We start from the raw sequence: 12,052 nt of genomic DNA, 5'->3' as shown, positions 1-12,052 counted from the left end.
ATTAAAATCTTTGACAATATTTAACTTGCAGTTACTAGGCAGGTGCTCTACCACTTTAGGCAGACACTCAGACCTTTTCTATTTATTAGGATACAGTTTTACCTTTTTGTACAGGGTAACCTTCCTTTGTGTATACTCTCACATCACTGGAATTACAGGCATGAATGACCATGTGTGGATTCTTTTCTGAGACAGGATCTTGATGATTAGGGGATTGATGCCCTCCAGCTAGCATAACAAGTAAGAGCTATTTATGCCTGCCTAAACTGCCTAAACTGCTACTAAACTTAACCAAGAATTTTATAAAGGGAAATAAGATAAAAATTCAAGAAGAAATAGGCAGAAAATGAATAACTATCCATATACAAAAAGCACATTTTCATCATTTCTAACAAAGAACAACCTAAATGTCAACAATATGGAAACACTGAAATTATTATGACATTTCTCTTACTAGAGAATAATGTGCAAGTGTTTATCATCATAGTATATGCAGAATTTCAGTGAGCCTTTGAGTAGTTAACTATTTTAGTCTCCACATTACCCTTGAGCTTATTGAAATTAATAAAAGATTGACATTTTTCTCGATGTAACTTCACGGAATTTCCAAAATTTTGGAATATTACTATTTCTTTCCCATTTGTTTTGTTGGCTTGGGGGGAGCATGAGATGTTTTTGATGCATATCAAATTATACTTGCTATTGACAGAGGGTCCAGCCCTATAAATACCTTAAAAATCTATGTCCAGTTAAGACAGCATTTACTCCTAATTATCCATATAAAAATGGACTCTAACTTTTCTGAAAATCTCTTTCTTTGAATTCTGTGCAACTACTGTGCCCTTGCTCTTGCCTTATATGTATAATTGTTTCTTTGCTGTCTCTAGTTTGACGGGATAGGTAGTATATAGGACCCTCAAGCAAACCTAATCATCCAAAATGGTTAGGCTTTTGATTAAGACAACATATCACTAAACACTGTAGTGATTGTAGGACTTGGGAACTACTCCATTTCTGCTACTAGTTTGTTGACTGTCTCTGGACAAGTGACTTCATTCAGTTCTTTGAGCCTTATTTGTTATGGAGCAACTGCTGAAATAGATACAAACAGTTAAGCCATTGCTTATAACATAATAAGCTATTAAAGGGATAGCTATCATCTTTATTACCATTTAATATTGGGGACAATGAGAGACCAATGAATTTATAAAGAAAGAACTTGTTTTTTTAAGAAAAAGTGCTTTAACAACTGATACTACCAGAGGGAAATAACAACTGCTATGCTGCCATGTAAGTATGTATATGATACAAAATAAGGAGTTTTCAGGAGACACTCTAAGGAGCTCACACAGAGAGACTAAGCTTTATTCATTTCTCTATCCTTTTAACATACCATAGTTCCTAGCACAGTTCACAGCCAGTAGTGGTGCTCAGTGAAGATTTGTTGAATGACCATAGTCAAGCTCCTGGCACTCATGGGTAATGGAAAGGAATCTGCTATATGTGCATCAGAAGAGAGGATATGAGTATGTAGATCGAAAAATGAAAGATAAGACAAAGGGAGATGGGAAGATCTTTAAAATATATCTCCCTGCTTTTGAACTGCGATCCTTGTTATCCTCCATATTGTTTGAAACCCTATTTTCACACCTATCTAAAACAGCTAAGAAAATATAACAGACATGAAAACTCCTTGAGCTAGCAGAATTATGCAGAGGTAAATAGAGCAACAGTCTCCCAAGTGTGAGGCCTTAGTTCAAAGGTCTGTATCACCAAAAAGTAAAAGAAGAAAATTATTGTCTTTCTGATGGGCTTGACACTATCCTCGCTCATCTCTACACTTTCTCATGAAAATTAGTGACAAGATAACAAAGAAAAGACTACTCCAGGGAGCTATTTCTGAACCCTGTGGAGATCCAGAACTAGGCTAATGGGGCAATAGGACCATGGCTATAATGACCTATTTTTGAGTCCTAAATTGGGACGCATCATTGGATAAGTTTTTTCCTGATATATGGATAATTCATGTTAATATTCTCAAAAGATATACACATTACATTCCCTTTAAATGATTTATCATTATTGAATATAATAGCATCCTCTGAAATTTCAGCTTTTATAAAAACTGGAAACATGATTAGCATGCTATTTTTGTTAACTTTTTAAATATAAGGATTTTTTTTGTTTTAAAAATTCAATAATCTTACCAATTACTAATGTGCACATACTCATACACAGAGTAATTGTAGGAATTCCTACTAGGATTTTATATTGTTAGGTTTTTTTCATTGTCATTGGTAGGATAAAGAAATCCAGGTAGAGAATGAAATGGCAGGTACAATCTCAAGGGTGGTAAATGTAATGTGTTCTATGTAATATGGGGACAATAGGCTAGACTGATAATTGTACAAAATAAAGTCTAGGCTCTAGAAATTCACGAATGAAAACAGCACTAGAAAGAAAGATTAAGAATTTTTGAAAGTATTCTGCTAAGTGGATGTATGTATGCACTCTAAAGCAGATCTGGAATCTGAAGTAGCCAAAGCAGCTATAAAACTAAGAAATACATTCGTAGCTGCAGAAACCATGATAGGTAGAGGACTTTACATTCTTTTGTTTTAGTTTTTTTTGGTGTTAAAGAGAATTTAATTACAAAAAAATTCAGTAAATTGTGCAGAAATACTTGTTTCTACAACATCCTAAAGGAAAAGGGGAGGTTTTTTTTGGTATAGAACAAGTTATAAAAGTGGGATCTTAAATTGTAAAAATAACCAGAGTGTCAAAAGTTCTAAAAGCAGAACTCATTTTGTACAATGAACATAAAGAAAGACTACTGTATAGTTTTCTTTTCCTTTTTTTCTCCTTTTAAATAAAGAAACGCTTTGCTTTATGGGTTGCATACTTTTATGGAGTAAATCTGAATGGTCCTACTCCTTTGGAGTAAAACTAATGTATAACGAGTTTCCAATTGTATTTTGCTTTTTCTGGTTGGAATCTGAAAAAAAATGAAAACCTAAATAAAATAGGTGGAAGTTCCCTGACTATTCAGGTGAATTACATATATATATATATGAATTTACTAGGAAAAGTAAGCCAAGAAGTCAATAATGTATTTAATTTGAAATTGAATATTTCTGGAAAGACTCTAGGAGATGTTGGGTTTATGAAATATTAATAATAATAATAATAATAATCCAGATATGCTGTTGTCTTGAAAGGGAATAGAATGAGAAGGCTTCTAGCCTGTTTGAATGGATAGGACAATGGAGAACTAATGTAGTCAAGAAAGTGTTCCCCCTAACTATAAAGAAAACTTACTTGTGGCAGAACATTAGGAAGTATTGCATGATGAAAAATCACTCAATGTAAATTGTGCATTGTTTATCAAAAATACTCTTGATATGCAGTAAAATCATCATTGTGATAATTGAGATTAAAAATGCACCTTTTAAATATATTGCTCCAATATGACTGGCATATTTTATTACAAAACAGCCTTTTCTTCTAGTCTTTGATAAATAGAGATTAAAACAGACAGTGCATGCAGAGGCTCCTGAATATCCTCAGATAAGTTGCTTCTCAGCAAGGAGAACATAAATTGATAGTGACAGGGTTTGTCATTTGTCTTTTCACCAGGATCCTCCTTCTTTATGAATGAAACATTCACTTTCATTTATTCAAGATTATATTATCTTTATATCATATTCAGTCTTTTATTGCAATTTCAGTTAATTTGGCATTCAATCCACAGGACCTTAAGTTATTTTGTCTATATTTAATTGATTAATTGATTGGCTGATAGGATAAACATTGTTCCAAGGTGTTTTAAGGGCATCAGCTAGAGAGCCAGACTTCAGTTCTAGTACTGTCACTAATTACTTGTGTGCCTTTGAAGGATCTACTGAAGTTCCTGGTGTTAGTTTCTTCATCTGTGAAATAGTAGTAATAGTACTACTTACTTATGGAGTTGTTGTGGTATCTAAATATTGTTACCACATGCAAGACAGCTAAAACTGACTAGCGTAGTGGGGAAATAGTAGCTAAGTTTTCAAAATATATTGGATAGCCTTACTAATCATGAATGGCAAGCCATTTCATGTCCATGCTCATGATTTAGTCTCTCAGCCAGTATACAACACATTTTAAACATGAGAACAATGTATTTATTTCTCTGTATCTTTCAAGAATTTTCTATTTTTTAATGTTTACCATCATTACTACAGGAATAGTTTACAAATGCATTAAAAATGAAATGTATGCTGAAATTACAAAGAAAAAAGAAAGAAACCTGCCACCAATAAGCTGTAGGTAATAAGGTAGGATAAGTAGCACATATACCTTTACTAATAAGTAATGCTGCTTATAATGACACCTATTTATCAAGTATCATTTTTACTGTAAGATATTTTAGGTTATCACTTTTATTACCTAATAATTCTATGAATTTGGAAACTGACACTCATAAGGACTAATAAAGAGTTGCAGGTCACTAAGCTAGGTAATTCAGATGAATTGTTCTCCAGCAGAAAATGCTGCAATTATCTCTTCCCCTTTAAACCCCTTAAAGAGATTCTAATTTAAAATTACTGAATTGGAATCACATAGCACTTTTGCTTCTTATCATATGACTACTTGGAATTTCATGTTTGTGATGAAAGACACTAAAAATCTGAAGCTTCCTTGTAAAAGAATTTATATTCTACCATTTCCATGCCAGACTGCTACTCCTGCCTCCAGACAACATGAGGCGATCATTCCTTCACACATCCCTAGTCACTTCCAACTAAATGCTGCATGCATCCTCTTTTATTCTGGCCCAGATTTGTCTTCCTTTATAGGTATGATTTATGATGCTGAATTTTTGATTTTCTATTCCATGAGAATAATTCAAATATGAAAACATTGTCTTTCTCCATCTGTTTCAACACTCAGGCTAGCTAACACATTGTAATTAGTAAGTAAGTACTACTCTGAATCAGTGGAACAGAACAGAAATAAAATGATCAATACTGCTGGTTCAAGTCCAGGAACACTGTAATGAGCAACTTGTATATAAACAGGATTACAGTACTTGATTTATACTCATAGAATTGGCAGATTATGAAGCCACTAATAATATATTTTCCAAGGGTGGAAAATAACATGAAAACATTTCTCCCTTTCTCTGATTACTTTTTTGCTTTTCCTTTCCTCATGGAGTGTGTATTGGGAGGAGTTAGTTAAAGGTATTAATTGTGATGCTTTTAATCACAGGTTCTGTGCATGCAATTTCTTATTCTTAGTCCAAGCATTCTTAGTATTTTTACCTTGTATTGATTTAGTGCTTGGATCATATGCATCTTTAGAAACTTAATTACAGTTTCTTCATACTTTGCTTTTCTTCCAACTCAAGTATCATTGACAAACTAAAAAATATTTTCAATATCCTCATCCAAATAATTACATTCATATAAAAAATCTGTTAATGAAACATTAGAGCTAAGAGCTTAATTGCTGAAATCAAGTCTTGGAATTAGAAAATCCAGTTAAGGTTCCATGGCAACAAGATCTATTATTAAATGTATAAATGTTATCTAATAACATTTAAAAATCTGCATGCAAGTTTAGGTAGTTTAAAAGTATATATAGATATATAAGGTAATATGCTATTTAGAATAATTTGTTTGAATAGTTTTTCTGGATAATTATGAACCCTTCTAATTCTTTCAATTTTTTTATATCTTATCAAATTCATGCTCAGTTTTCTATCAGTTAATGAGAACATGCTCCATTGCCTTCGAAACACAGCAGCACTTAATGCCCATAAGTTGTATTTCTTACTTTTTCAAAAAACAAATAAGCAACAGCACCTACAAAAGAACAACCTAGAGGCTAGCAGCAAAGAAAAATTCGAGCACAGACTTAATGAAGTGGGAAAGCTAATGTAGGACAGAGCCTAAGTAAGAAAACTAACAAAGCCATATGAAGGAAGTAGATAGAAGAATTTTTTGTTATTTTTGTGTTGTTACTCCTGTTGTAGTAAAACGATTTGAACTCAAGACCCATCTTTCTTGCTCATTCTGGCCCTTTACCACTTGTGTAATACCTTCAGCTAGACTTTAATTTTTATTTGGAAGACAAGTGTCTCATAGGCTTTTCTGCCAGGACTGACTGAGAACAAGTATTCACCAGGTGTCAACTTCTGACTAGCTAGTATTACAGGCATGAGAATATAGTGCCATGTTTGCAATTTTTAGGTAGTCTAAGATGACAAGGGAATCTCAGGATGAATAAAAGATATTGCACACTTGGTTGTCACAAAATGCAGAAACTAACACAGGCTAAAAATGAATCTAGAATAGTGAGTTTTTACTACAAATGTCATTAGGCAAAAGTAATTGAATATTAAAATTACTAGATGATTTAGAACTTGTCATGATTCAGAGTGGGAAGCAATGCTCTGATTTTCTTATCCAAATAGAGAAGATTACAGAGACCCAAGTTTAGCAACAATAGTGACAGTCATACAGCAGAATATATACAGCAGTTGTATAATAACACTATATACAGTCATACCAGCCTCTGCCCACAGAAGAATGTGAAGCTCACAGTTCAAGAAGAAATGTGCTCATTACTTGACTTATGCAAATGTAACCCCTCTATACATCACCTTTACAATAATAATTAAGAAATGAAAAAAAGAATTCTAAATTCTACTCTTCAGTGCTCCCAGAGCAAGAAAATATCTTGAAACACTTCACAATGATGGAAAATATGTTTATTAGAAGTATCGTTGTAATTGTGTTAGTTACCCCACAAACCAAAATAGAAAGATGAAAAAATTGCCCCTGATAAGTTGGTTTTCACCAGCTCAGGAAAGCAAGATCTTACATGTTTACATTAAAACCTAATGGGCAAGGCTAACTTCAGGTAAAATAGAAGGATCTAAAAGACACCCTCGCTGGGCTGGGCACAGTGGCTCATGCCTGTAATCCTAGCTCTTAAGCAGACTAGCTCTCAGTTCAAAGCCAGCAGTTAACCACTTAGAAACCCAGAAGTGGCGCTGTGGCCAAAGGCGTAGGGTGGTAGTCTTGATCTGAAGACAGATCAATGCCCGTGACCAACAAAAATTATTTAATTAATTAAAAAATACAAAAGTAAAACATGCCATCATGCAGACTATGCACATGTTGATGGAACTACTTAAAGAAAAGGACAGATTGTTATATGATTAGGTGATTCTAGAGCTTCGCAGAGATCCATCTGCTGATGCTTTCTTGATATTAGAAGAGCATATAAATTCCCAACCTAAAAATACGTGTTTTAGTTTAAACATGAGAATTTTTTTTGTGGGTCATGGGGGTTGAACTGGGCCTAGATACTGTCCTGGAGCTCTTCAGCTCAAGGCTACTGCCCTACCATTGAGCCAAACCCCCCTTCTTTTCTAGATGTTCATTGGAGATAAGCTTCTCAGGTCCTTTTATTGCAGGGCTGGCTTTTAACCTTGATCCTCAGATCTCAGCCTCCTGAGTATCTAGGATTATAGATGTGAGCCACCACACCCAGGGAGAAAATGTTTTGACAATAATAAAATATATTGACTCAATGGTTTACTGTACATTTGTTTAAAGTCTAAGGAAAGGCACACCTTTTGCTGTGTATTATTTAGTTGTAAAGCAAAATTACTTAATTTTTGTGATGTAAGTTAGAGATAAAGTAGCTAAGTGAGATTTCGGGAAAGGTCTTATAGAGTAATGATTCTGAGGATGAATGACAGTATGATGTTGTGGAAATAGACCAGGCTATAGAGTAAAATAGATTGGGTTCAAATAATATCAGACTTGGATACTTACCAGGTGTGGGGTTTTGCTATCAAAATGGTAATATAATTAACATGACATATATAATATGATCAAGTATCTCATTCTTATGCATTTACAGAGGAAATACAAACTTCTGTGCAAACAGAAACTTAAACTCAAAGGTTCATATCAGCATTATTTCTAATAGCTAAAGCTCTGTGCTCATTTTTTTCATTGCTGTGACAAGTAAGAAAATAACTTACAAGGCACGAAAGATTTATTTGGCTCACAGTTTCAGGGGCTTCAATCCAGGCTAACTAGATCCATTGTTTCTGGGTCTGTGATGAGATCCATCATGACAGAAAAGTATGGTGGGAAAGTTGTTCACTTGACACTCAGGAAGCAGAAAGCAGAAAGTTAAGAAAGGGACCAAGGAATGATGTTCCCCCAAGAACCATCACCCCAGTTACCTATATTCTCCATGTATCTCCCACCTTGTAAAGTTTCTAATTTCTCCAAGACAGTGCCACAAATTGGGAAACATGTTTTCAGTACAAGGGTGTATTAAAATTGTAAGCAAATTCATACATGGATCAATTGATAAGTGAATAAATTGCAGTATATTCATGCAAGGGAATATTGTTCCATCATATAAACAAAGAAGTTCTAATGCATGCTACAAAGTGAATGAGTCCCCAAAACATTATGTCAAATGAAAGAAATCAGATACAAAAGAGGATTTTATGATCCCATTCACGTAAATATTTTTGAAAAAAAACAAATTATAGATGTGGAAAATTTTCTGGTGTTTGCAGGAATCAGGCTGGGAATAGGGAATGACTGCACATTAAAAGTTGTAGCGATCGTATTATAAAATAAGTTTGTGGTGATAGTAACACAACTGAATAAGTGATTTACAATTATTAGCTTGTGGATTTGTAAAGAGGTGAATTTTTAATTTATTTTTATTTTATTATTTCATTGTAATGTATAGAGGGGTTACAGTTATATTCATCAGATAGTAGGTGCATTACTTCTCACACATTGATACACCTTCTCATGTTTTAGTCCCCATTTCCCTTCCCCTACCCCTACCCAATCATCTTGTTTTCCCCTCTTCCCTTTCCTAATAAACAAATAAACATATGTACATATACCAGGTAACCTAGTCAGATACTGTAACAATATGAGATTAACCAAATGGCAACAAAACAAGAAGAGAAATAACATAGTACATTAAGAACAACAACTATGCAAGATATAGCTCTTGTTTCCATATCCTGGAGATCCTTTTATTTAGCCTCATCCTATATGGCCTTATGTATCTAGGTTTTGCACTATTGTAATCCTCTGCTGGGATAGTCCTAGATGTGTACTAATTATTACAAATGAGTCAAACCATTGAGCCTATGTTCATTTGAGTCTGGCTTACTACACTTACTATGAGTTTTTCTAAGTCTTTCCATTTCCTTATAAATGGGACAATGTCATTCTTTCTGACAGCAACAGAGAATTCATTGTGTATAAATGCCACATCTTCATGATCCAATCATCTGCTGAGAGGTGTCTGGGTTGGTTCCATATCTTTGCTATGGTAAATGAACATCACTGTGCTAATGGATTTAGTATGCCCTTGTTTCTGGACGGTTGGGTAAATGCCAAGTACTGGAATTGCTGAATCATAGGGGAGCTCTATGTTTAGTCTTGAGGAACTGCCATACTGCTTTCCATAGTGGTTGAACGAGTTTGCGCTCCCACCCACAGTGTAATAGAGATCCCTCCTGGATTTTTTTTTACTTATTTATTTATTTGTTTCTTTATTTTTTATATTATTTTTTAAATTTATTTTTATTATGGTAAATAGTGCTGCAATGAGCATCATTGTGCTAGTGGATTTAGTATGACCTTGTTTATGGATAATTGGGTAAATGCCAAGTAGTGGGATTGCTGGGTCAAAGGGGAGTTCTATGTTTAGTCTTTTGAGGAACTGCCATACTGCTTTCCATAGTTGTTGAACGAGTTTGCACTCCCTCCAACAGTGTAGTAGTGATCCCTTCTGGCCACATCCCTTCTAGCATATGTTGTTAGTAGATTTCTTTATCCTGGCCATTCTAACTGGAATGAGGTGGATTCATAGAGTTGTTTTTATTTGCATTTCTTTTATGGCCAGAGGTGTCAAGCATTTCTTCATGTGTCTATAGGCCATTTTTATTTCTTCTTCAGAGAAGACTCTCTGTAAGTCTTTGTAAGGAAATGGAAATACTTGGAAAAAATCATATTAAGTGAAGTAAGCCAGACTCAAAGAAACATAGGCTCAATGGTTTCCCTCATTTGTCATAATCAGTAGAAAGCTTGGGCTCTCCTAGCACAGATTTACAACAGAGAAAAACCTAGATACATAAGGCCATACAGTGTGACGTTAAATGAAAGGACCTCTAGGATATAAAAACAAAAGCCATATAATGAGTGATTGTTGTCCTTAATGTACTATGTTATCTCTCATCTCTTTTGCTGTCCCTTGGTTCACTCATATTGTTACAGTATTTCACTTTGTTATCTGATATATTGGATAAATGCGTATTTGGTTATTTGAAATTGGATAGGGAAGGAGGGAAAACAAGATGAGTTTTGGGGGTAGTGGGGAGGGAAATGGGGACCAAGACACGAGAAAGGGTATCAATGTATGTGAAGTAATGCACCTTCTATCTGGTGAATATAAGGTAACCCTCCTATTAATTACAATAAAATATATGGAGAAAAATACCAAAAAAACAAATGTAACTCTAACCCCTCTATACATCACCCTGGCAATTAAATAAAAAATTTTTAAAAAGATTTTTATTTTTAAATAAGTGAATTTTATAGTATGTCAACTGAAGTACAAAGGTATACTGAATTCAAATATCAAGTAATATATGATTATTAAACGGTAGCTTTTGATTGTGTTGAAACAATCCGACAAAGCCCCTAAAGGAATTTGACCATTAATGATTAAAGATGTGTAGAACTTGGCTAGAAGATGAAGAACTATAGAAAGGAAGGAGAAAATATATGAACAATGGTTTGGAATGAGAGATAAGCCTGATGTTAATTAACCTTATTCTACAGGAAACTAGAATAACTGTGTATTAGGGAGAGTTGGGATATCAGCAAATAAGAAATTAATGGAATCATACCTGAGACTAGAAAAGGACTGATAGATCATGGTTTGACTTGTGCTAGTAAAGTGTTGCTAGAAAATGAAAACATTTGAGTACTGAAATCATCAGTGACAGAAAAGAAATATTGGGCTTCACTGATGTTGGGAACAGCTAGTCTGGTTACAGCTGGCTGGTACTGATCAAAATAATTTAGCAGCTAATTTGGGAGGAGTTTATCTGCTAGAAAATGGTATGGTAGTGAAGTTATGTGGTCTGCTAAGATGGTTTACCATAGTTTTATTTGTACATCTGAGCAAAAAAGCCAAATGGGCCTGCCTGAGGGGCTAGGCACAGAGTGACAAGTTTGGGAATCCAGAGAATAAGGTAATATTGTACATATTGTAATCCAACTATCTTTTTCCAGTGATTATGGAAACGTAAGGACTAGACTACCTTCCTTTTAGTCTTATGGGTTATTTCAGTAAACACTGTGTCAACATTATGCCCTGCAGCTTTTCAACAAATTCAGTGAGGTCACTGGGGTAGAGGAGCAAGAATCCCCAAATACCTTCTCCAAGTTGTCTAGCATTTTAAACATTTCCCAGCAAACTTAAAGAAGGAAATCCTTATGGTGTTTAATCTATGTGCTGTGATAAGATCATGACCTTTTCAGAAATGCCTTTGATGTCAATCGTAATCCTACTAAATTTTACTTGACAGCATAAGAATGAAACATTATAAACTCATTTGTCAAGCGTCTCAGTAATCTATTGTGGCAATAATCTGCTTCATCTCAACTCTGTAGTGATAGGCTCTGGTGAATGATGTAGTTGACTTGGAAGGAATTTAATGAGTGTTAGACCACTGATTAATGAAGTAAAAATGCACTAGGTAGACCTTGAAGTGATAAACTGGACAGGAGCCTTGGCAGACATTAGTGCCTCCTGCCCACTATCAAGATATGATTTATTTTGAGAATGATGACTGCTCATTTTCTTGCCTGCATACCTACAATGGCATAGGAGAAAAAAGTGTTGACAATACAAACAAATAAAACAATATTTCGGGTAAGTCCTGTTTTGACTTTTAATTACCATTATAAAACTGAAAATAATCATAAAGATTTTTTTC

The 12,052-nt window shown here is 34.3% G+C and overlaps 1 protein-coding gene across 1 annotated transcript in view; it reads left to right on the top strand.

Moving 5' to 3' along the window:
- LOC150041479 (teneurin-1-like) overlaps positions 1-12,052 on the top strand; it is a 464,851-nt gene that overhangs the window by 121,552 nt on the left and 331,247 nt on the right. The gene's annotated exons all lie outside the window — the stretch shown is intronic.

This window comes from Megascapheus bottae, chromosome X (genome assembly GCF_031878675.1).
Source record: "Megascapheus bottae isolate mThoBot1 chromosome X, mThoBot2.hap1, whole genome shotgun sequence".
Taxonomy (NCBI): domain Eukaryota; kingdom Metazoa; phylum Chordata; class Mammalia; order Rodentia; family Geomyidae; genus Megascapheus; species Megascapheus bottae.
Note: the sequence above shows the minus strand (reverse complement) of the source record. Positions and strands in the feature narration are given on the sequence as shown.